Source organism: Phyllostomus discolor, chromosome 11 (genome assembly GCF_004126475.2).
Source record: "Phyllostomus discolor isolate MPI-MPIP mPhyDis1 chromosome 11, mPhyDis1.pri.v3, whole genome shotgun sequence".
NCBI classification, from domain to species: Eukaryota; Metazoa; Chordata; class Mammalia; order Chiroptera; family Phyllostomidae; genus Phyllostomus; species Phyllostomus discolor.
Genome location: NC_040913.2, coordinates 83,202,677 through 83,227,137, shown reverse-complemented (window position 1 = coordinate 83,227,137; position 24,461 = coordinate 83,202,677). Strand labels below are relative to the sequence as shown.

The window sequence follows — 24,461 nt, the reverse complement described above, 5'->3', positions numbered from 1 at the left end:
ATCATTTTTACCCAAATCACGGCATGTTAGAGTTTTGTGTACCAAAGTCTCTCTTTTTTGATAAACCAGAGGAGAAAACATTTGAAAGCATTTTGCTCTCCACCCCTGCCATTGATGCCTGAGAAATTTGATCATTTATTTTATCTGTAAGTGACATTAGTAGGGAGAGAATCTTAGTCCTTTCTGATGGCAAAACTTCAAGTGCGGAAACAAAGTTAAGTGTTGGAATGGATGCTATTGTTCGCAGGGTTCAAAATTTTAAAAATACAAGATTACATTTAATAAAATGCTGCTCTTCAGGCCCTGCCCTCCAACTGGCCAGCTTCCTTCTCAAGACACAGCCAATCATGCCAGTTTCTGGTGTCTCTTTGCAGAGATGTTTTACACTTATACAAACAAACACATGTAATATATGCATACACACAAGTGTATGTAAACTCCCTTTTTAATACAGTGTAGCATACTTGTTTTGCATTTCAAAAAGCTGTGCATATAATGTGTTGAAGATCATTTCCTAAAAGTACAAAGAGCTTTCTCATTTTTTAAAAAAGACTTTATAAGATGTAATTTCATGGCTGTTTTGTAATTTACCAGTCCTGTATTGATGAACATTTATACCTTTTCAATCTTTTCTTATTATAAATGATGCCAAAATGGACAAGCTTATATATACCTGCCATTTCTCATTTGTGTTATAAGATAAATTGACACGACCACTGGCCTGCAGTGACCGCGGAACGCTGCGGATGGCTTGTTGAAACACGAGAAAAACATATACAGAGACAACCAGGTCCTGTGGGGAAATAGGGACAGAACGGCCACTCTCTCTAGGGGGGAGCACCTCGGCCACACTCCCTAGGGGAGAATGCCTCATTCTCCTGCTGGAGCAGGCTTTTATTGGGTTCGTTTACACAGGAATTCAGGTAAAGCTCATTAATCATTGCCAGGAAGTAAGGATCAAACAATAGATAACAAAGAAGTCCGAGGGCCTATTTTGAGTCAGGGTCAGATAGCTAAAGAGCTGTAAAACTTTGAGGAACAAACTTACTTCTTGCTTGGACCCTTATCATTTCATTGAGAGCATTCTAAACAAAGCAGGTTTCATAGGATTTTGCATATTCTTTCTTAGGCCTGATTGCCCGGGGAACCTGCCCTTTCCAGCACAGGGCTACACCATCCTCTGCCATTGTTTCAGGCTTAGGTGGAGCAAAGGAAGTAAGGCAACCAAGAGATTAGGAGATTTTCTCACAGACAATGAGGACTCAGGCTTTGTCAAAGCCGAGGGGTGAGGGTCCATCACCCCCTTTTGCTATACCCCCCAAAGTCCTTCCTTGGGGGCCTCCCATGTGATCATGCCTGTCTTAGGTCATTCCCCCGCTTGGGGAATCTTACCCGTCAGTGGCTAACTGACCAAGCATTGGGGGCTAGGCAGGGTGAAGTAAAAGGAGCAGAAGCGGTACTCCTTCCAGGGAGATAAGCTTTTGTCTCCTTGCTGGCTTACGTTAAGGTCCAAGGTCATTCCCTCAGCCTTAGCCTTGGTGGGGGTTACAGCTTCTGATACCAGGCAGGGTGGTTCCCAACAATAAATTCTTATATGCAGACTTACTGGCTCAGAAGCTGTGTGCATTTGTAATTTTGTCGGGCATTGTGAATTGCCCTTGATGGAGGTTGTTTTAATTTACAGGCACATCTGCTTTGTCACTGCCCATTTTTTGCACTTTTGCCAATACACAATGTTTATCAAACTTTCTAATTTTTGCTAATTTAAGTGAAAAAGTAGTTTCTCGATGTAGTTTTGATCTGTGTTTTTCTAATGGACAAAATAAGGTAGGCTAACTTCAGGACAAAAGGCTACGAAGTTATGGGGAGTTATTATCTGAGTATTGTTTGTGAAGTCAGGAGCAGGTCGGCACTCAAGTTCAGAGATCAAGAACATGGCAACCTGCCCAGAACCAAGATGGAAAGAAAGGTCAGCAGGCCCATTTCAAGCATATTTGCCTCAACAGAGTTCCCTGATGATGTCCCTAGAAGGTAACTTCTGTTTTTATGTGGATGCAATTACAAGCTAAGTTTCAGATTCTCTAATGGCTACAAAAGTTGCTTCTGATTACTTACAGACAACATTTTTTGTTTGTTTTTTCTTCTTTTTTTCTATCCCATGGAAAAATGAAATACAGCAGGTTCTCTATAGATATAACTAAGCCATACATTAGAACTGCCTGCGTGTGTGTGGCTGCAGTGGGGGAGGGGGGTGGGACTAAATCATCCCGGTCACCTGAGGGTTATAAAGATTAAATGGTATGTTTAACATTAGGAGTATTCTGCTTTGGGAGGAGGCGTGTTGCTAATTAGCATAATTGCCTGATGACTTAGAGAGACAATGTCAGTGGTTAGGTTTGGTTTTGCTTTGGGTGCTTTTGCATAAGGAAGAATTCCTCAGTGGTGTTTAATGCTGCTGCCTCGCTAAACGTGATCACGTGCCTTTCCCTAAAGTCATACAGATGTTGGTTACATGCCTGTCTTCACAGCAGGAACTTCAAAAGCACGTGAGAGCTGTCATCACATATGGAAACCGACAGAGAGGAGTGGGAGTTAAGCCTGTTGAGTTTGCACTTGCCTCACACTAGCTGTGTGACCTGGAGCAAGTCACTTGACCTTCCTGAGCTCCCATGTCTTCAGCTGGAAAATGGATGTAACAATCTGACTATACACCCTGAGGTCTTCTTGAGGAAGTAATGGAACACTGAACGAGTGACAAGGCTTTATAACTGTAAGTGCCAATACATCTGTCAGTTGACCTAATATCGACAGTACAGAAACTTTGTCACATACAATATCCTTAGAAAGAGCTTACTTCTCTTAGCTTTTAGCCCATCCACACCAGATAATTAAAATACACACAAAAAATGGATTTAGGTTGTCTGACATTTAACGACCAGTAACACCTCTCAAAAGTGGCAGAGCATCTGTAGAAAAGCTTTGTGTTAAAAGTATGCCTACAGAAGAAAGTATTTTATGGGCCTAATAGACAGGGAGGAATGACATACGTTCTGTTTGGCAAAGGATAAAGACGTAACTTGTTTGTTGAAAAGTAGGTCGCGCCTTGTCTCCTGGGTGTTCTAGCGTCCTTAGCACTTTTTCTTCGAAGATCTAGCAGCTCTGGAGTTCATTTCTTTTACCTTGAGTATATACTTGCTAGTAAACCTCCTGGAAATGAAGATAATTCTACAGACTGGGAGTCGGACACTTAAGAAAGAGCCCCGCTGGTTCCTTGTACAAACCACTGCCCCGATAATTTTGCAACCCTCCCGAGCCCTGCCACACCCAGGGCGCGTCGTCCCTGCCAGGCCCCACCGCTGGCGGCAAGTCAGAGGGCTCGCCCCGGGAATGCAGGTGCGAGCGGCGCCGTGGAAGGCGGATCCTTTCCTCAGCCCGGCCTGGGGCTCCACGCGCTGGGCGCGGCAGAGTTCTGCTCGGTGGCAGCGACCTGTGCCGTCTGGAACGGGAGGTTCAGCCAGGTGCGCCGGCAGCAGCCTGGGGCGTCTGTCGCACGTGGCAACAGGTGCACCGCGGCGCTGGGCGGAAGCCGGGGCCGGAGCGCGCCCGCCTTTAGCCGGAGAGCGCGCGGGGCTTCGGGATTGGGAGCCGGGCGCGCGGGAGCCGGGAGCCCGCGGGCGAGCGGAGAGCGGCGAGAGCCGGGGAGCCGGTGCCGAGGTACCGCCTCGCGCGTCTTCCAAGTTTTTCCGGGGCGCAGCCCACTTGGCCGCCACCTGGCCTTGGTCTCCAGCTGCGAGGCGCAGGCCCGGCCGTCTGGCAGGGGTGGCAGCGGGCGAGGGGGCATTGGCGGCAGCGGCGGCTGAGCTTTTCTATTTACAAGTTTCCCGAACTCCCCGCCCTCGCTCCGCCCCGCGGCGGCCGGAGAGGCGCGGGGGCGGGGGAGGCTGGGGCGTCTCGGACTCCGGGATCCCTCCCCGCTGCAGCCGCCGCCTCCGTGCGGTTGGGGGTGGGGACAGCCCGTGTGTCCCCAGGTGCAGACGCTGTCCCGCGGGCACCGCTGCTCCGCAGGCCGCCCGGGTGGACCTGGAGCGCCTCCGCCGAGGGTTCCAAAGCGCTCTCGGGCTCGGAATGCAGGTCTCTCTCCTGCTGCGTCTGGCTCCCCGGAGGGCTCGGGGTTGGCTCCGCGGCGCGGAGGTAAGTGCGGAGTTGAGTCGATCGCTGCCAGCCGGCCTGTCCGCGGTGGGGATCGCGGGCGACGGTGGGAGAGGACGCGGTGGTGAACGCGCCCGTCCTAAGGTGGCTGGACTGGCCTTGGGGGAGGGGGCGGGTATTCTAGGGGCTTGTGCGCCAGAGTTGGGGGAGAAGGGTGGCGGGACAGCCCCGCCGGAGCGGAGGCTGCGGGCTGCAGGTCTCACGTGGGCACAGCGCAGCTCACGCGGAAGGGACCGCTGCAGACCTCACAGCTGTCACCTTGAAAGTGACCGAAGGGGTTTACTGGGGACTCAGTGAAGCAGACTGACAAGCAAGTGCCTTCAGCGGGAAGCCGCCCACCAGACCCCGGAGCCTCCAGGGCGCAGCGGTCCCAGCCCTCCCGCTGGGCGGTTTGCTTGGGCGAGTCTTAGCATAAGTAATCAGGGCTGGAAATGGCTTTAATGGGGTTGCTGCAGTTCCCCGGGGCCTCTCGTCCCGTGCTCACTACTTCCTGCGGCTCTCTGGTGCTTCTCCAGCTCTCCGGAAAAATCCACCCCTGAGGTCACCTGGTTGGACTACTCTCTAATAATTAGTGGGTTCCTGTGTTTACGTGCCTTAAACGAATCTTTCTGTTTTCTTCTCAAGACGTACTCTTTCCTGGTATTTGTTGATTTTTACTCAGATTAATTTATTTTAGGATGAAAATGGAGAGATTGATTCTGCATTTAGCCTGCATATAGTTTCACATACTCTGCTGATACTGTTTCAGTAGTCAGTGAACAAATAAAGGAAATCCAGTGTGTTGTGCTTTGTTTAAATAAAATCAAAGTCTTAGGCAGAACGGGCACGGGGATGAAAGCGTTCATGTTTTACCAGGTGATAGGGATTCAGCCATCATGGGTCCAGATCCTCAGGCCTGGGCTGGAGGGTGGGCTGGGAGCTATTAGTCTTTCTCCTTCCCTTTCCTCCTGGGGTGGGGGGCGGAGGGAGTGAAACTCACTGCTTCCTGGGAACCCAGGCCTTCCTTAAGGAGTGTAGATACGTCCAGATAGCAGGGTTTGGTTGACACTAAAAAGATTTGCACAGTTGGCATCGCAGTTTCTGTAGACAAACTTCTTTTCCAGGGATAATTAGGGCAGGAATCCATGGACAATTTAAATGGAAACAACGATGCCCTATTTGTCTGTAGTGCTTTACAATGTATAATGTGCTTCCATGATTTTTCTTAAGTACAATATTCCACAAGGAAAGTTTTGCAAAGAAATGATTAGAAACTAGTTACTGGGGAGTGCAATATGGTTTAAAATAATGTATCGTTATTTGTTGAACTCACACCAACTTTTTTTTTTTTTTTACCTATTCTTTTTGACATCTCCCTCATGTGGAGCAGATAGTGCTGGCGGAAGATCCGCACCTTTGCATTATGTATCAGTAATGGAAGGTTATGACTCTTGAGAATATCATAGGACTATAAAATTATAGCTACTTTTCTTTGGTTATTTCTTGGAAATAAAACTGCAGTCATTAGACTTAAGCATTTAAAGAGCAGGTCCCTGATTAGCCCTGTTCTGTTGGTCCTCTCATGATTTCGAAAGTAATGCATGCTTGCTGCATAAAAATCGGTAGATTCGAAAGAAGTGGAAGAGTTAAATAATTCTATTATCAAAAGATCATCACAATCATTATTTTCTTAATATTTGTTAATATATAACAAAAAGTTATATATTATTTTTTGCAATGATGTGGCTTATACAAATATACTGTTGTGTGATGATTCTTTTATTTTTTTTTTACTGCTTAACACATGAAAAGTTCCCATGTTATTATAGTTCCTCAAAAATCTTGTTTTAGTAGCTACATCATATCATCTAGATGTAACCATTTATTTAACCATTTTCTTAGAGCTGAAGTTTTAACTTATATCCTATATCTATTATTAAATGTATACGGATGCCACAACTATTCTTTATAAAACTTCCCAGAGCCTAGGCCGTTGGATGGAGTCCGGCAAATACAGTGGACGGTTCAAAGGTCTCTTGATACAGAGTGATCACTTGCTTTCCAAAACATGTTACTCCAAAGTGTGCTCCCGCTGGTTCTGCATGAGAATGCCCGTGCTACCACATTCTTGTCAATATGGGGAAGCATCCTTGAAAGTTAAAATAACTCTTGCTGGCTTCGTAGGTGACCCGTGCTATCTCAATATTTAAATTTCCATTTCTTTGATTACAGATAATGTCGAGCACCAAAAGTGTAGTTATTTTCCATTTTTCTTCCCTTTTATTTGAATGTTATGCCAAATGTTTCTCTTGGGGTATTCGTAGTTTTCTCTCCATTTATAAGAACCTTGTATGGATTGATGCACTTTTGCCTTTCAGGTTGCAGGTATTTTCCCCATTTTTGTCTTTGATAAAGACAGCACCTATTTGTTGTGGTTTTGGCCTATAAAAGTTTATACTTTAATGTAGTCACCTTTGTCGGCTTTCTCAAAAATAAAATGTTTTAACACTCCTAATTCATAGCTTTAGAACTATGTATGACAGTGGCAGAGGATGACTTTGAAAAGAATCCCCCCTCTGAAGACAATTCTGGATTAGATTCTTTTCAAGCCCATGGTGAGAACCTGCAGGTCCTAGAGTAGGGTTGTTGCAAAACAGACTGTATGTCAGTGAGAAGCAGTCGCACACGGTGCACCATTAGGAACAACCTTTTCCCAGATGAGAACAGAACGTTTTAAATTCCAGCGAACGCACGTCTCTCAGACCTGCTGTCCTGTGAGTGTGTCAACGAGGCTCCCAATCCATTTACCTTTAGTAGTTTCATCTGTAATAGTATGATTTTGCCAGAATTATTTTTCTGTTCATGATCACAGTTTATCTCGAGTTGTTGACGTGAGTCTTTCCTGATGTCTAGTCAGCTGTCATGTAGTTTATACATTTTTGATTAAACTCTTTATTTGAGGAGGGGGAAGTCTTCTCGGTTTCCCAAACTGGAGTTCTCTCTGCACAGTGTGCAGGCTGCAGGCCGCCCCCTGAGGGTGCTGTCCGTCAGAGGCGGGGCCTTCCGTCCACTCTCCATCTTTCAGAGCCTAATGAAAGGCCCGGGGACCAAACGGGCCGGAAGCATGAGGTCAGGGCATGGTGTGTGTGTCTGGGGACACTCAGCATGCGGCCCAGACTCTCTCTTGGGGCAGTGCAGGGGACCGCCACCACTCTGTCGGCAGGTGCTCGGGCAGTGGTGGCTTGAGGCCTTCAGAGCAGTGACTGACAGAGGATGAAGGAACACATCGAGTATTTCTTTTCGTTTTTATTTTTTTTAATTAATTAATTTATTTTTAGAAAGGGAAGGGAGGGAGAAAGAGAGAGAGAGAGAAACATCAATGTGCGGTTGCTGGGGGTCGTGGCCTGCAACCCAGGCATGTACCCTGACTGGGAATCGAACCTGCGACACTTTGGTTCGCAGCCCGCACTCAATCCACTGAGCTGTGCCAGCCAGGCTTTTTTGTTTGTTTGTTTTAAGAAAGAGAAAAGAGGGACTAGATGACACAGTATGACCTCAGCCAGCCTGAACCTTGGTTCAGAAAGCCTGCTTTGATCAGGGTTCGTTTTCCTTGGCGCAGGGCAGCCTGCTGTAAGTAGGAATGGAGTTTGACCGTCAGCTGCCACTACACAAATTTTATTTCTAAACCAAGTCCTATAAAACCTTGCCCTGATGATAGTTATTTTTTAAAATGACCTCAATAGTCTTTGAAATCAGCAGTTATTACTTTCATGTGGGCAGTCATCCATGCTATTCATGCGTGGCATTTTCTTATTCAGTTGGCTCAAGATAAAAAAGGAGTTTTCCATTTGGGGGATGACAGAGTTGGGGGCTGACCCTTCCTGTGTAGGCAGAGACAGTAAAGCTTCACTTTCACGCAGTGGCACCTGATTAGTTGTTTGCGATTGCCCTGAAGGCGGACTTTTGTACAGTCAAGGGAGAAATGGTCCGTTTAACACGTTCGGGAGTGTGAACAAAGTTCAGTCTAGAGGTGTGTGACTTAAGGAAATAGCCTGAAGCACTTAAGAGTACATATTTGCATGTAAATCTTTGATTCCAAAAAACCTTCCTTTGGTTCCTCAAAGCTAGCAAATTTTCCTTGGCCTTCAGTTTAAACCCCATGTTGAAAAGAAATAAAAATGTATGTACTTAAAGAGAAGTTGTTTTGAAGTCTTGCTAATAGACCCAGATCTGAATGAATGCATGTTCTCGTGTGCCCATTACTTGCCTAGAGGTTTCATTTCATTTTGGAGTTGTAAAACTAAAGGAAAGTGTTCAAATCTCTCAGTTTCTCTTGAGGAAAGGTGGACTTTTATCATAGGGTTGAAGAGATTCCCTTTGAGCAGTGGAAGAAGATGATAAGCAAGTGCAGGATGTGAGATTCTCAAACCAGCTCGGAAGGGTAAAGGGGTCACAAGGACAGGACTCCCGGGCAGTGTGATTCTGTCTGAGCTGAGCGGGAGCGCCAGCCGGCCAGCCTCCCGGGGCACGGCGGAGGCGGAGGAGAACGGTTGCAACAGGGAACGAGGCAGTCTTCTCCGGAAGGTGCTGGGAAGCTGCCATGGGGAAGTGGGCTTACGGCCATTAGATGACCTTACTCTTTCAAGTACTTTTAAATATTTGTACCTCGTCGGTTTCTCTTTAAGCTCCATGCAAAGCGAGGTGCATTCGTGTTAAGGTTTGAGGGCTGATCAATCATCACTGCCCTCCCTGATCCTCTCCAGTTAACTAAAATATTTTCGGACGTTTTGTGTCCTAAATTGTCATTGAGAAAAAGAATCCCCTCTGGGCGAGAGTCACACTTAATCAGAGAAGCAGGAAGGAGGGGTGTAAAAATACATTCTTGTGTAAGTAAACATGCAGCTTAAGTCATGTGTCTGCCCGTGCTCATCGAGTCTCGACTGCTGGGTTTGCTCGCCTCCGTGCTTCTTCTGGATTGGACACTCGGTAATGTTTAACTCCGGCATTATTTACTTAACATACCGGTCATGAAGGAAAAGTCAGTACTCCTTCGCCTTCTTTCAGATTAGCAGCTCTGTGTCTAGCAGTGGTTCGCTGAGAAATGAGGAGTTCTCTCTCATGTTTATCTCGCAGATTGTTTCGATGACTTGAACAATGATATCAGGTGGAAACTGCATGTCCCTTTAAAGCGAAGGTCACCCAGTTAGCTTCTGGAACCAGAACAGAAGCCCGTGTAGACATAAGCAGTCTCCGAGATGACTTTCAGGCCTGCACTGACCCCTTCCCCCAACCTCTGTGTCAAGTTGAGTTGTACTTACCAGAATAAACTACTGGTTAAATCACTTTGTACTATAAAAAAAAATCTATATTTTATTATATATGAAACCCCTGCACCACAGTCGTCTCATTTCGGCAAATTACAAAATGGAACCATATTTGCACATTCTACGAAGCTCACCCAATAGACCGTAAACCAGAGCGGATTGTGGAAGTCCTCCTTGCTGGCGAGGGAGTAAGAAAGATTGGAGAAACGAGGAGTGGGTTGCAAAAGGTAAATGTTTCTACTAAGAAAAATGCACTTATTTTATTAGCTCCTCAATCTAGACCCTTTATGTAGAACCAAGAGTGTGTAGGGGATAGTTAGGATTGTTTTCATCTTAAACGGTAAAAAGGGGCATGAGTACAAATCCTGGCTGTTAGAATCTTAAGTTTGATTTTCATGAGCCTCAAACCTCGTACTGAGCGTTTTCTGTGGGCCAGGCACTGTGCACAGGAGAAAGGCTGGGACATGGAAGCAATCTGGCCCCGGTTCTGAGGGCAGTCTGTCAGAAAAACCTCAACTGTTGTGAAAAGTGCAAGATTGGAAGTTTCAGTGAGCGTTCAGGTTGCTAGGAATAGTCTTCTAAATTGTTAGCATCATGCCGCACGCTGGGGATTCTGCCTGTGACCTTGACCAAATTTTTGTAAACGTAAGCTGGTTTGACAGTGTCCATCACATCAAGACTCATGATTTTCTCTCTTCCTTCTCACCGGGCATTGAGAGGCGAGATACTCAGCAGAACAGTCTGTGTCTGCATTACTTTCTCCAGATAATCTTTTTAGTGACCTTTCCCAATGTCTTTTTGTTACATCTTGTATGTTTCTTGAGAATAGGGTCTAAACCTTATCAGGCTGGATACATTTGCACTTTCAGAACTCTTTGTCCCAGATGTAGCCTGGGATAAATTCTCGAGAGCTCTGATGGCATGGAGTTTGAAATTCTTCCTTCAGCTGGTCTCAGCTACTAGAAGGTCTTTTTAAGCTGTGGATACTAGTGTCCTTACTGCTTTCCTTGACTTTGTCCTCTTTGTCCTTCTTGTCCTCTCCTGATGCCCTGCCCCCTCGTCCTCTCTGATATACGCAGCAAGCAGCCCAAGGAGGGCAGCTCAGCCTGTGCAAGACAGTGCCATCAGTAGTTAGGCTAACACAGATCTGGAGGGTGTAAGGTGCCTGTCCCTTCTGAGCGATCATTCTGTTTTCATTAAAGTACTGAGCATGCCCACATGCAAATACTGGTACAGAATGGATTCCGCCTGTGAGAATTCATGACATTCTCCACGGACGCAGACAGTTACAAGTTGACAGCTGCTCGTGGATGGAGATTGGGGATGTTTCTTGTTTAGAGAAATATGTATTTACATTTTAAAGAGGAATTCTCATGAAGTTTCAGTCTGGGATTGTTCTTCCTCTTATCACATTAATATAATTTGTGTCCCTCAGTAGTTTTGCATTTCTGGAAAACTTTTTGATGGTTCACTAGAATTGCTGGTTTATTGAATTTGATTTAATACTAAAGTATGGACTTTTTTTTGTTTAATGCTTAAAAATTTCTGATGTTGCTTTATGGGATATTTATGATAACTGTGGAGAAGGATTTGCTAATTCACCTTTATTCTGAGATAAGAAGAGTGAGTCTAGCCATTGAAAAGGGAATGAGATAGGAAATATCCGGCATCCTCCTTTTATAAAAAACTTAAATAATTTTATATTGTGGGTGTGACTACTATATGCATGCACTATAGCAGAAAATGTTGTAATCTCTTATTATGCTAAATATTTAAAATTTATAACCTTATAGGCACATGATCAAGTGAAAATTATTGTCTACTTACATTGCATGAGAAGAAGTGCACAGGGCACAGAGTTGCTTTTGGCCTCTCCTTCCTCCTGTTTTGTCTTGAAATTAAAATTGGAATAATAAAACAAACAGAGGCGTGTCAGCATTTTGCTAGATTTTGCTCACCCTAGTGACCATTATGAAACCTTGGAGACATACTCGGTTATAGAACTGCAAAAAATGTTGCTGGCATCCAGGAGTGTGCCTAGACTTCTAGGTTAGACCAAGCTGGGCTCCTGCATGAGCTCTTCTATATTATGGCGCGAGATTTTGGGTAAGGAATGTCATTACCTTTGCATTGCACTGCTGGCCTCATCAGGACAGTGGGGATAATAATACCCGTTTGCTGGGATTATTCTACCACAGCGTCAGGTATGTAGAAGATAGTGAGTAATGCTACTAACCTTCCTTCGTTTCTTCTTTTCAACCTCTTCTGATTCATGGATAGGAAGGGTCGTTGAAATTCCTCTGCTCACCTTTGGTAGAGGTGTTGCTCGGACCTGCATAGGAGCCTGGAATTTAATAATTTCCCCTCTTTCTTAAAAAGAGTTGGTGTGTACCAGTAACAGTTGAGATTACTTATTCTTGGACTCCAGCTTTGTAACCCCTTGGTTTTCTCGAGGGTTTGAGTTTAGTGAGTTGCTGATATTTTGTTATATTTGAGCTGCATTTTTTTTAAATCAAAGCAGATACTTTCATCTTTGCTGAAGTCTGTAAATTATGTTGCTGGTTTGCTATCAGCACATTCTAAAAGTGTTTAGCGTTGAGTCATCACTTCGAACCAATGCGGCTCTTGTGGATTTTAAAGTACCACCGTCCCCTGTTCTAATTTTTAATCTGTGGCTTAGTTCCACATTTATATTTAAGAGTTTGGGTTGTAAAATGTTACTGTTTCCTATGTTTACTTATTAAGGCAATTCTGAATTTCATTTTTCAAGCAAAGTGAAATAGTAACTCCATTATAGTTTTGGAAAGTGTCTTGTCCATATGATATTAAGGATGATCATTCAGCTATCACATCGCTGTGTGAGGTGTGCAGGGCAGGTTGTGAGAGCCCTGATGGGTCCAAGAGGAAAGTGAGGACCAGCACCGTTCTGGTGGATGTTGGCATCATGGTAAGTTGTGGACCTGGGACAAGGCCCAGGTCTTCCTTCCCTCCTGGTCCACTCCCAGTGCAATGCTGTTACTTGACCGCTTTTAGTTCCACAAGAATACATTGCTGTTGCTAGAATTTTCTTCACATTGGTGCTGAGATGGGATCAAAGGCATGCACTGGTTTGGATATGTAACATTTCAGATGCCATAGCTTAGACTTATGATTTGTCATTTTTCCAGCATCTCACCACTGAGCATAAAACAGGATGCCAAATCTTGTACGCCATTACATTACTAGCATAAACACAACAATTGATAGCTACAGATCATTACAATGATATATTATTACATTTCTCTGTGATTTTATAGTTTTCAGACTTTTTTCAAGAGGAACCAAACAAAATTTTATTGGAACAATCATTTGAATCTTTCAGTTGTACAATACATTGTAAACTGTACCCATTTTACAGTTAGCAATCCAAGATCATGTATGTTGAATAGGGACTAATATTTGCTTTTCTGAAGCACTTTTTAAATAGAAATTTTGAATCCTGCTTTTCTTATTTTAAGCTGCATGGAGGCAGGGAATTCTTGGGTGAGCGGAGCTAACCCCAGGCAGAAATCTAACTAGGAGACGAGGCCCAGTGTCAGTCAGAACTGGGAAGAGACCGTGCCATGAGACTGCAGCTGTGCCCTGGAGAGCCATCGTGGTTTCTAGCCTGAAGGTCCACAGCTCTCTGTTACTACAGTGACTTCTAAGGAATGCACGGTGTTCGGACTGGAAAATTCCCTTTACAGAGGTTGGCTCTTCTTTTGGGCTGCTCCTGCAAGGTCGATGGAAACATACATTGGCCTCCCTTAAGGAACTCTTATTTGCCAGTGGAAAGACTAACAGAGGTAATCATTTTCAAGTAAAGGGGGCAGGAAGTAGGTGGTTACTGAAGGTTGGGAGATACAGTGTGAGGTGCCAGCCACGTTGCGCAACTGCACACACACACACACACACACGGCATTTTTCATTTGACCTGGACGTGATTCAGATGGAAAATTATTTCCTTTTGGCCAAGTGGACTTTGAAGAAATAGGGCAACTCTCGGAAAGGTTCGAACAAGGAGCTGTTCATAGTCACTTAACCCTTTCAGGAAGAGGCTTTAGTTTAGCGGTAAACTCTGCCCTGCACACCCAGTCCAACCCCCCCCCCCCCAAACCTGTGCTGCCTTTGGGGCAGTTGAACTGGCTGTATGTAATTGAGAAACAAACAGAAGGTAGAGTCTTTACATCACTTTTTTTTTAAGCCCAGCTGTGTGATCCTTGTCGGTGCCCTTTATGTGCTGCGTGTACGTGGTGGTTTGGTCTCAGTTCTGTGCCTGTGTGGGCACAGTCCTTTCTGTGTTGGCTCAGTGCAATCCTGGGACTCAGTCTTACTGTTTTGACTCATACTTTTTACTGATCTTCATGAGAAAGCTTCCTTTTTAGTGAAATTCTGAGAACTATCAACAATATGATGGACTATCCATAAGAGCAAGAATTTTTGTTCATCTTTCTATCGGAAGTACACAGAACAGTGTTTTATGTTCAGTTGCTCAGAAATACACATGGTGCTGAAGGAAGGCTGACTTGGAGAGTGTTTTGGGTTCTCAGGTCTACTGGTTTGGGATCCTAGACGCCTGGAATGCGGGGTCTGTGGCTATGGTGGCCGAGAGGGTCGTGGCCAGAAAGCCAACTCCTTGAGGAAGGCCGAGGTAAATACATTCAGGAGGTGACAGTAGAACATGCAATTCTGTACAAGTAGGGCATGTTCCGTGTCCATGAGATCGCACATGCATGGGAGTTAGTAGGTGGAGTCCACATTCCAGGTTTTTAAATTGGGTGTGAAGGAACTAGTTGGAAGAGGGATTACAGAGCAAGAGCCAAGAAAACATTTGCAAGTTCCAGTGTGAATTCATCGGTGTATTCCAGAATATGTGCTGCTGTCTATGGAAAAGAATTAGAGATAAAATTAACTACCACGACATGCATCCAGCTTAAGTGCACAATTAGGAGAGTTTTGACAAACCTGTCTATGTAGGGAACACTGTCTGTCTGTCTGTCATGTCCATTGCCCCATACAATTCCCCTTGACCTTATGAATGTGTTGTCAAATGTTGGTCATAAGTAAAATGAGGATAATAATAAAGCTTGTTTCACAGGGCCGTTGCCATTATAACAGTAGCAACTACCAACTGTGTGTGGGTTAGAAAGTTTTCAAAAATGTCTGCTAACTCTTAAAATAACCCTCGGGAGATGCATTGTTAATTGTTTCATCAGTGTTTACAGCTGAGGGAAACGGGGCCCGGATTCTTTCCGGCCTGCCCCAGGTGGGTGAGCCGACGGCCGAGCACACACGGAAGCCCGCCCTGAACAGACGTGCCCTCCCTCCGTGCTGCCAGAAGTCTGTTGATTTTGTTCCTGTGGGAAGGAGGGTGGAGGGGGATCAAGGTGGCACGCCTGAACTGGGTGTCATGCTCACTGCTATTTATTAACTCTGTTTCTTGGATGAGGCACCGAAGCTCCGCAAATGTCAAGTGCAACATCTCTGAAAGGGGTGGAGGTGGGGAGGATGGCCATGGTCATGGGCCCTGTTGGCCCCACGGGCTGCTGGCTGGGAGGCTGGCCGTGAGAGCCCTTGGTGGGCTTGGAAGTGCAGTGTGCTAACTTTGTTATCTTTGCCCCCTGAAGAGGTAGCTGCCCGCCACCCACTCCTGGCCTCACACACACATTTCGCTGGCTGTGGCTGGACCAACAGGACCTGACACCGTGTCTTCAAGGGACAGTTCTCCCCGGCTGGTCCCTGATGTCCTGGGTGGTGTAGACACAGCTTTTCCGCTCACAGGTCCTCTGGCCCCCAGAAGCCTCAGATAGTTTTCCAGCTGTTGGAGCAGCCTCACTCTATGATACCTGTCAACTCTATTAGGAAAGAGTTTCCTTCTTTCTTTCTTTTTTTTTTGTTTCGAAAATCTGCTTTGATTTTTCTTTCTGGAGTATGTATGAAACAGTGTGAGTTGGTGGGAGGTGGGCGAGATCCTAAATAGTCCAGAGAATTGTGGTGATGGGTCCTGGCCCAGACCGAATTGTTCTGTGCGTGCTTCCCGTCTTCCTGAAGATGAGCCACTGTCCCGGTGCGTGTAAGGGCTGGTTTTTAAACACACCGCCTAACTGGCCTAACTGCGGGGTTTAATCTCGGCCAGTTCAGACCTCCTGTCCAGGGCTGCTCCCTCCCCCCAGGGTGGTTTCTCTCCCTCCCTGGCACACCCACATCTGGGGGGCTGCCTGGGTCCCTGAGCTGCGTTAAGAGCACCATCAAGTCTGACAGTGGCTCAGGCCATCCTGCCTAGGGCGTGCCTCCTGTCCAGGGGGTGGCTCACAGTAGTCCTGGCCTCTGCTGAGCTGGCCCCTCATGCTTGGGCCCTTGGTGGCCCTGCCCACATGTGTGCTGGCTTCTGTGGCCTCTGCTGGGGCTTCCAGGGGAGGGGTCAGCACACAGGGACTCCCTTGATCTGTCCCAGGCCTGTTCCGAGCCGTCAGACCTCCGAGCACTTGTGCTAGGTGGGTCCTGCTCTCTGGCCCTCAGCTTTGATCTTCCTGGAGTGCTGGGACACGGCCCTTCCTGTCCTGTGTGGCAGCCTCCCTTCTCCCCGTCCTCTGGCTGCCCGTCCCACCTGGCCCCGCACTCCCGAAGGGGGACCTCCAAACCAGGGGGGCCTGAAACAAAGTGTGGGCCATGACACAGCAAAGTGGAAAAAGCATGTAAGGTACTCAAGTTTTCTTCAAGCTAACTTTGTATAATCTCAACTGAAAGAATGTTCTTTATTCTGCATGATGCACCCTCTTCATTTTTGAGCTTAAAAAAATGTTCTTTTATGACGTGTGGGTAGTCGTGAAAATGTCCTTTTCTAATTGTTGGTGGTAGTAAAAAGTTCTTTTGTCTGACGTGGTTTTAGTGGCAAAATGAAAAGCTGGCTTTCCTGTGCTGTGTCTCCAGGTGTTAGGAGGGGACATTTTACTGGTGCATAAAGCCACGAGGCTGGGAAGCGCTCCTCTGCCAGCTCCTTGCACCTGCTCCTCCTCAGGGAGCCGCTCGGAAGCGTCCCCTCTGCGGAGCCTGTCCTCCGCGTTCCTGCAGGCGCTGGTCGCTTCTGCTTTTGTGTCCTGTCTTGTCTTCTCGATTGCACCGAAGGCTCCTTGAAGGCTCCTTGAAGATAGGGACTCGCTTTTGCCCCTAGCAGAGCCACTGGCACGTGGTAGGCCGTTAATGAATGTTTGTTGAATGAATGTATGCTTTCGTAGCACAAGGTCACTTCCCAGCAGGGATGAGGGAGTGGGCAGCGTGGCACACAGGCAACCTACCCGCGCTGTGGCCAGTCGGTTTCCGTGGGACCAGTGTCACTGTACGTACGGGTGCCTGCTTTTGTAGCTGATCGGAGGCCACGAGTGTAGTAAAAGTCACAGAGGGTTCTTTTTCCTTTTGTTAAAGATTTTGGTGTAAAGAGAACAGTTGTGAGGAAATTGGAAAGGTTTGTATTGCTAACTGAAATGTCCTGTGGGTACGTCATGGTGGGGAACAGAATTATTCTCGACTGCAAACGTGGGTGAATTAAACCACACTGCCATCTTGCTCTTACAGCTGTGCAAGGAAGTGAGGATCGAAGAAGAGGAATGTTATTTCATTTAACTTCCAATTAAAATACTTTATAAGGGATTGGAATCATTTGGAGAAAGGCATGCGTGGATTCTGGAAGGATTCACTTTAAAAAGCTGGGCTCCCGAATGCCACAAATACTTATTGAGTGAGCATGAGCACAGCGTTTCCCTCCCGTTTTTAAGTGCAGATCTTCACTGCGTCCATCTCTGCCTTCGAACCCGGAGCCAGCCTGTCGGGCCCCCCACCCAGGCCTGTGGGGGTGGGGGGTGTGGAGAGAGCGGTAGTCCTGGCCCCGCTGGTCTGCGATGTGTTGGCCTCAGCTGAGCTGCAGGCTGCCGTGGAGGACGGGTCAGCTATTGCTGAACTGTTTCTGTCGAGAAGTTATTGCTGTGGGTGGCTGTTCAGAGAGGTTTCTGTCTTGACTGACTTTCATGTTGCAACGGCTTCAAATGCTGTCACAGGTCGTTGTACGATCGGGAGCCAGACCCGGTCACTTTCATGCAGCTAAAGGCTTGGCAGGAAACCTGTTAGTGTAGACGTGTGAAGCTGGACGAAGCCGAGTTTATGAATTTCCACGTTCTTCTGTAGTTCAATATGCATATTTAATGCCTTTTTTCTCTTTTAAAACAAAGTCTACCATCTCTTTCTCTGAGTCTGTTGAAGACAGATGCTAAAATCCCACAGGGAGAAATCCTACCAGAGAAATACAGAAAAGTAGCCAATTGCAGAGCAGTGGGATTTTGTCCTGCCTGTGAGGGTGATGGCGGGGGGACTTGGCTGAATTTCTTGCTTCCTGGGGCCTGTGTTGTGTTATTTTGTCCTCTCGGCACACCCCTGCCCATGTGTCGCCATCCTGGAACCCCAGAGTGGATGGACAGGAAGGTGCCTGACAGGTAGGGATGACCCACTCACCTTCGGGGCCAGACACTCCCAGTCGACCGATGCCCACGGCCGTGCCACGCCAGAGAGTGGATCTGCGTCATTCCGTGGGTCGGTCTGCTGCCCTGAGTCAGGCCAGCCTGTCTCCTCAACTGCCGGAGCCACCGTGTTGTCCGTCAGGTTTTCACGAGGCCTTCATGTACTGTCGTCAGTGAGAACCTGGAGACCAAATACTTTTATATAGTAAACTTGTGTGTTCAGAAAAGATGTGCAAAACTCAAGTCGGGGGTGAAGGAAAGAGATCGATTTCGGTATGTCCTGAAGTCCTTGGAGGAAAGGTCCGAGATGAGATACATACATATATCTTTCCCTCTACTTCTAAGATGTGCTCTCCCGTGAAATTTTAATTGTTAAAACAGTGAAACCTAGTTGGAGGTGTTTATGCTTCATTTTAGTCGTGAGATGGAAAAACCAACCTCACGTGTAGGGTGCAATTCATGTTGCTATAGTCATCTTTGACAGAAATGCAGCAGTAGTTGGTGTAGAGGTATTTTTTTAAAGATTTTATGTATTTATTTTTAGAGAGAGAGAGAGAAACATCAGTGTGCGGTTGCTGGGGGTCATGGCCTGCAACCCAGGCATGTGCCCTGACTGGGAATCGAACCTGCGACACTTTGGTTCACAGCCTGCGCTCAATCCACTGAGTTACGCCAGTCAGGGCCAGTTGGTGTAGAGTTTTAAAATCAGACATATTTACTGTTTCTGGTAGGCCTGTTCCAATTACAGTTACTAAAGTATATGGTTATACTGTGAAATCACACAAGGGGATAGTTAACTTAGTATACTGTCTGCATATGCCCTTCTTTTTTTTGAAAGGTGACTAAAACTTTTTTGAATATTTTTATCAATAGCAACCTCTTTCCAAGGCTGTTACACAAATCTTCAGTCTTAATGTTGCCTGCCAGACATGATATTTCAGGAAAAAAAAAAATCTCATTACTGAGTTGTTTGCAATTTTCCAGGACATGGATTAAAAGTATCATAAAATTAGGAAATCTTTAATTTTTTTTTTAACCTGATGAAATATAGGCATCCTGTGGACTGGCACGTTTGGAATGGGAGGTCTAGCCGGGGTTGGGGGCGGCAGGTGGGTCAGTAGGGCTGAAAAGGCCATGACCCTGCTGCCCTTGGAGGACATTCTGCTTTGCACGCTCAGGGGCTTCTTGCTGTGTTAGCCGGGGAGAGTTGCTAGTCCCACCGGGACTTGCCTGGCTTCTGAAGGGTTTCTCTCTAAAGGTTGCTTCCCGAGTGTCTAGGGCCAAGTTAGACATCAGAGAGAGGCTGTGAGCCTAAAAATAGCTGCAGCCTAGGAGGAGGGCCTTCCTGGCTCGGGCCTGTGCTGTCTTGTGGCGTTGGTAAGGAGGTCCCGTGTGGAGGGGCTGCCCGTATGCAGGTGTCAGACGCGGAGGGTACAGTGAGTGTGTTCTTCCCGGCTTGTGTGGGGGAAGTACGGCTTTCAGTGACTGACGTACCTCAGCAACTTTTACTGAGTAAATATTGGAGTCCTTTTTTTTGTTTTGTTTTCTTTCTTTTTTTTTTTTAATGAGGCTGGGTGTAGCGGGATATATTTCTAGGTGTTTCTCGTTTGCAAGAAAATATTTTGTATTTCACATCAGTCACAGTATGCCTGAGGAATGGAAACAGTAGCATACCTTGCTTCCTATATGGCCCGGGAACACAAAGTGAGCATTGTGTGAAGACTCGCAGGCAACCAGCCATTCGAACAAAGACCTGTACATTTAAAAAGAAAATTTGGAGGAGCGTTATGTAACATACTTACTAATACTTTCTGGATACATCGGTGCACATTTTATGTTGAAGTCATATGGACTAGAATAAACTTCAGTCTGAAATAAAGATACAAAATAGCCTTTCAGAGTGGTAGCTGTTTTCTGATTGGATATAACATATTCAAACCTTAATATTTATTTTAGAGACTTATTTTTTTCTGTTTAAGATGCATTCAGACCACTTTGGAAATGTAAACAGTCCATGGCCAAAGGCCACAAGCCTCCTGTTTGGTCCCAGGCCTCCAGGGTAATTGTGGATGTCCGCTTGGATGGGGGGGGGGGGGCGCATATTTTGTTGGAACACTCTCTGAATTTCGGAATGGGTGGTCACTGATTTTCCGTGATTCTTCCACTGCGTCTCAGAGTTGACTATGACGTGTAAGCAACATGAATCATCGGACATGGGGGTGGCAGTGAGGACTCCCTTGCCTTTGAAGATAGTTCTTGTCATCTTTAGCACAAAGACTAATCTGTTGCCAATTGTTCCACATCAGGGGGTTTATTTTTTATGTTATGTGTGATGAGAGACATAGAAGGTTTTTTTTTTTTAAGATTTTATTTATTTTTAGAGAGGAAAGGGAGGGAGGGAGAGAGAGAGAGAGAGAGAGAGAGAGAGAGAGAGAGAGAGAGAGAGAGAGAGAAACATCAATGTGCAGTTGCTGGGGGCCGTGGCCTGCAACCCAGGCATGTGCCCTGACTGGGAATTGAACCTGTGATGCTTTGGTTCGCAGCCCGTGCTCAAACCACTGAGCTACGCCAGCCAGGGCTGAGACATAGAAGGTTTTGAGAGGGCATTTGCATGAGCTGAATTATAATGCAGCAGGATCATTCTGGTTGCAATTTGGGGAATCAATTGTAAGGAGGCAGGAGGCTAATGATTTGCTCAATGGTGGCTTCTGCCTGAAGTAACAGTGAAGGTGAGAAATGGTTGCGTTTGGGGTGTATTTTAAAGTAGCACCTGTTGGAGTCCCTTTGGGGTGAGAGGGAAAGCGGAATCAAGGCTGACTGCTAGGGTTTTCACATGACCAGCTTGGGTGCGGGGTGGCATCTTTCACTGAGAATAAGGAACACTGCAGCAAGAAGGAAGCTGGTGGGAGTCTGCAGGCCTGGAGCTCTCTAATTTTAGACAACGAAGTTTGAGATGCCAGTTAGACAGGCAACTCAAGATGCTGGACTGGCAGTTGGGTACTCCAGTCTGGAGCCTTAGGGAGGGATCAGAGCTGAAGTTGCCCTTGTGGGGGTTGCCGAACAGAATGCACTTAGAACAAGATGTGAGTGCAGGAGAAGAAGGGGTTAAGGGCCGGAGCCCTGCCTCACTCCCCACAGTCAGAGGCTGCTCAGTGAAGAATCCAGCAAAGGCATTTGCCAAGGAGCAGCCTGGGAGTCGGGGAGGGCGGAGACAGAGTAGTGCCTGCAGTCTCTCGATAAAACGTCAGTGGTGAGGAGCTGCTTCTGTGGACGAGCAGAGGAACTGGTTTCTTCCGACGGAATCTAGTCCAGGTGAAGATGCTGCAATGATTACTGAAAGGACAACCAAGGACTGAGAATATTGCATACATTTAGGTGCTAAAGCAGGGGCAGGGTTTGGAGGACTGGCTCCCACTTTGAAAAAAGTTCTGCTGTGGCTAAAACGCTGTCCAACAGTGTCACATGCTACAGAGAAAGCATTCCCGAAAGGGAGAGTCAACTGTAGAGGCAAACTTGATTGTCCTCTTACTTCCATAAATTGCCATAGCCACCCTAGCCTGTGGCCGCCACCACCCTGGTCGGTCCAAAGCCATCAACACTGAGCCAGGAGCCTCCACCAGCAAGAATATTACGACTTGTTCGAGGTTTAGATGGCGGTGAGCATTTTTTAGCAATAAAGTTGTTTTTTTTAAAATTAAGGTATGAAGGTTGCTTTTTTAGACATAATGCTATTGCACACTGAATACACTACAGTAAAGGGTGAACATGACTTTGACCTGCACCAGGAAAACTTTCATGTGACCGGTGGCCTGGAACCCACCCCTACCACCTCCGAGTGTCGCCTGTGTGGGGAAGAGTTTTGTTTACCAAACAGGGAACACTTAGCTAGCTCACTTTTTGGTAAGTTAAGTGTGTGTGCCTGTGTGTGTAATTGTTTAGGATCTTTGGTAAGCTTGTGGAAACCATGGTAAATCAGCCCAACATCAAAACAAGTACAACACATCTGTGTAAAGCAATGTCTACTTGCCCTCAGGCAGCCTCATTTCAGGGAGTGTGTGCATCAGCTGTGTGTGAAATATCGGTAATAGATGGGGGAATGATAATACTCTTCGAGGGCCCCTGAAACCCAGAACCCTCGCTCGCCCCTCCTGGCCACTGTCCACCCTGCTGTTCGAAGGCCTTCGTTCTCCTGGGTGCTGCTTCGAGGCCCCGTTCCACCGCATAACAAAGTGCTTACGTGTGACTGCACTCAGTCTGTTTGCACAGTTGGGTTGCTGTTGACAGTTGATAAAATACTGCATTTAAAACCTTTCCCTGCTTCGCCTCCTTACCTGCCACGTGGTCCTCAGGTCTCAGCTAGACACGTGGCTTGCTCAGTGACCCCGACTCCCGTGATAGCATTGGAGTGCCTGCACTTTTCTCCGTGTTCACTCCGTTTCTGCCTGCACAGTCGTGTCATTCTGTTCGCTCTATTTTGTTCGCTGTACGTTAACCCCTAGCAGAGTGTTTGGCGTGTGCTGGGCACTTTAAATAAAGTCTGATGAATGAGGAACCCAGCGTTAGAAATCCTGTCTTCGAGGTGCCTCCTCCTGGCTTTGGTTTGGTTTCCAAACTCAGCGTTTTCTTTATTGTTCAGTCAGGTTTGTTGAGGTATCATTGACATGCAGTCAAATTGGCCTTGTTTTTTTTTTTTAGGTGGTTAGTTCATTGAATTTTGACAAACACAGAGTGGCGTGATCACTAACCACAATAAAAAGTGAGCATTTCCGTCATCTCCCAGTTTCCCTGTGCACCCTTCCCCCACTCCTGAGCAAACACTGATGTGCGCCCCGGCCTCCTTGATCCGCCTTCCCAGAGAGCGTGTCAGTATCTTCCCAGGTGGCACGTGCACCTTCTGTGTCGCCGTCTTTCACTTCTCGAATGTGTCAGCAGTGGTTCCTGTTGTGTCAGTGTCCTGCCTTTCCGATGCTGAGCGTAATTTCGTTATGTGGATGTACTACGATGTTTTATTCATCTGCCAGCGATGGACATTTATATTCTCTCATTTTTGGCAATTATTGCATTTTTCTTTCCAGCTTTAATTAATAACACAGAGGATGAAAATAGCATCGATAACCCACAGCCCATACCCCATTCACGTCTACTGTTCTCATTTTCTCATGTTCTTCTTCTGTGTATCTTACATGGTTGCATTCATAAAACACGTTTTTCCTGGTTGTTTTCGAAACTACAGATGTTAAGCGGTAGTATTTCATTGAGTGACAATACTGTAATTTTCAAATCTGTCCCTTGTTAGTATTTTGATTGTTTCTGAGTCATCACAGTTGTCTTTCCCTGATAAATTCTTGACAACAGTTTACTTAAGACTCTTAGTTAAAATAATAGAAATCCAAGCTGACTGGGGGAAAAAATAAATACATGTTGTAAGGGCATGGAATATTCCCAGAACCCAGTGTGAAGGAAGTTGTCACGAACCAAGTGAGGGCACCAGTCCCCTCCTTGTGTTTCATTTCTGCATCTCTCGGGCCGTGGGTAGCATTCTTTTCTCTGCACCCACCCTCTTCCTCTGCTCCTGGGTGTGGGGAGGTAGGAGCTCATCCCCGGGCTTGGATTGACATGGTTTTCAGTTCCCGGGAGTTGCACGGACGCTCCGTGCCTCACTGGCTGTTTCAGATCCCGAATGCTGGGGACAGAAAGTCTGACTCTGTATGAAGTAGCGTCCGCCCCAGGGCTGGTTCCTGTAGCGGACCCTGCTCCGGGGAGTAAAAGCGGCTGTTCTCAGAGAAGGGGGGTATTGTGAACTGAGCTCACACTCAGAGGTTTTCACTTAAACACAGATGACATAAAATCCGTTTTTCTGAAGACGTGGCTTTGCAAAAGAACAATGGCCATTAGGTACTTGAAGAGGAGCATGTCAGGAGAGCAGTATGCATACCTACTTTTTTACATTTGTGTTTAGATGCTAAATCTAGTTGTTTGCCTAAACTTTTAGTTTTTTTTTAATTAAAAAATTTGTTAAAGATTTTATTTATTTGTTGGAGAGAGGGCAAGGGAAGGAGAGAGAGAGAGAGGGAGAGAACACGGATGTGAGAGAGAAACATTGATCGGCTGCCTCTCAGAGCAAGCGTCCAGCCGGCCAGGGACCTGGCCCGCAGCCCGGGACTGTTGTGCCCGGACGGGGAACTGACCTTTTGGTTCAGAGGCCGGCACTCGGTCCCCGGAGCCGCACCTGCCAGGGCAGCACGTTTTGGTTTTGATCTGTCGTCTGTGAGGGATGTTTAATGGGTAGCTGAGAAGATCTGATTTGCAGTCAACATATGTCGAACGCTTACAGAAACTGAGACTTTGTGCCCGAGACTTACGTACATACAGGGCTGTTTATCGGACAGCTCTTGCGATTCGACGGGACCGTGCGGTCCAGTTG

General features: G+C 46.5%; 1 protein-coding gene across 2 annotated transcripts in view; it reads left to right on the top strand.

Annotated features, from left to right (window-relative positions):
• Window positions 1-2,011: 2,011 nt before the first annotated feature.
• Window positions 2,012-24,461, top strand: part of MTUS1 (microtubule associated scaffold protein 1) — a 131,498-nt gene continuing 109,048 nt past the window's right edge. Inside the window, exons 1-2 of one of the 2 annotated variants that reach the window (XM_036011689.1) lie at window positions 2,012-2,031; window positions 2,532-2,770. The gene's annotated coding sequence lies outside the window, so the exon portion shown is untranslated. Of the gene's footprint in view, window positions 2,032-2,531; window positions 2,771-3,919; window positions 4,192-24,461 lie in introns of those variants that run through there. The other variant, XM_028526646.2, reaches the window with a different exon arrangement.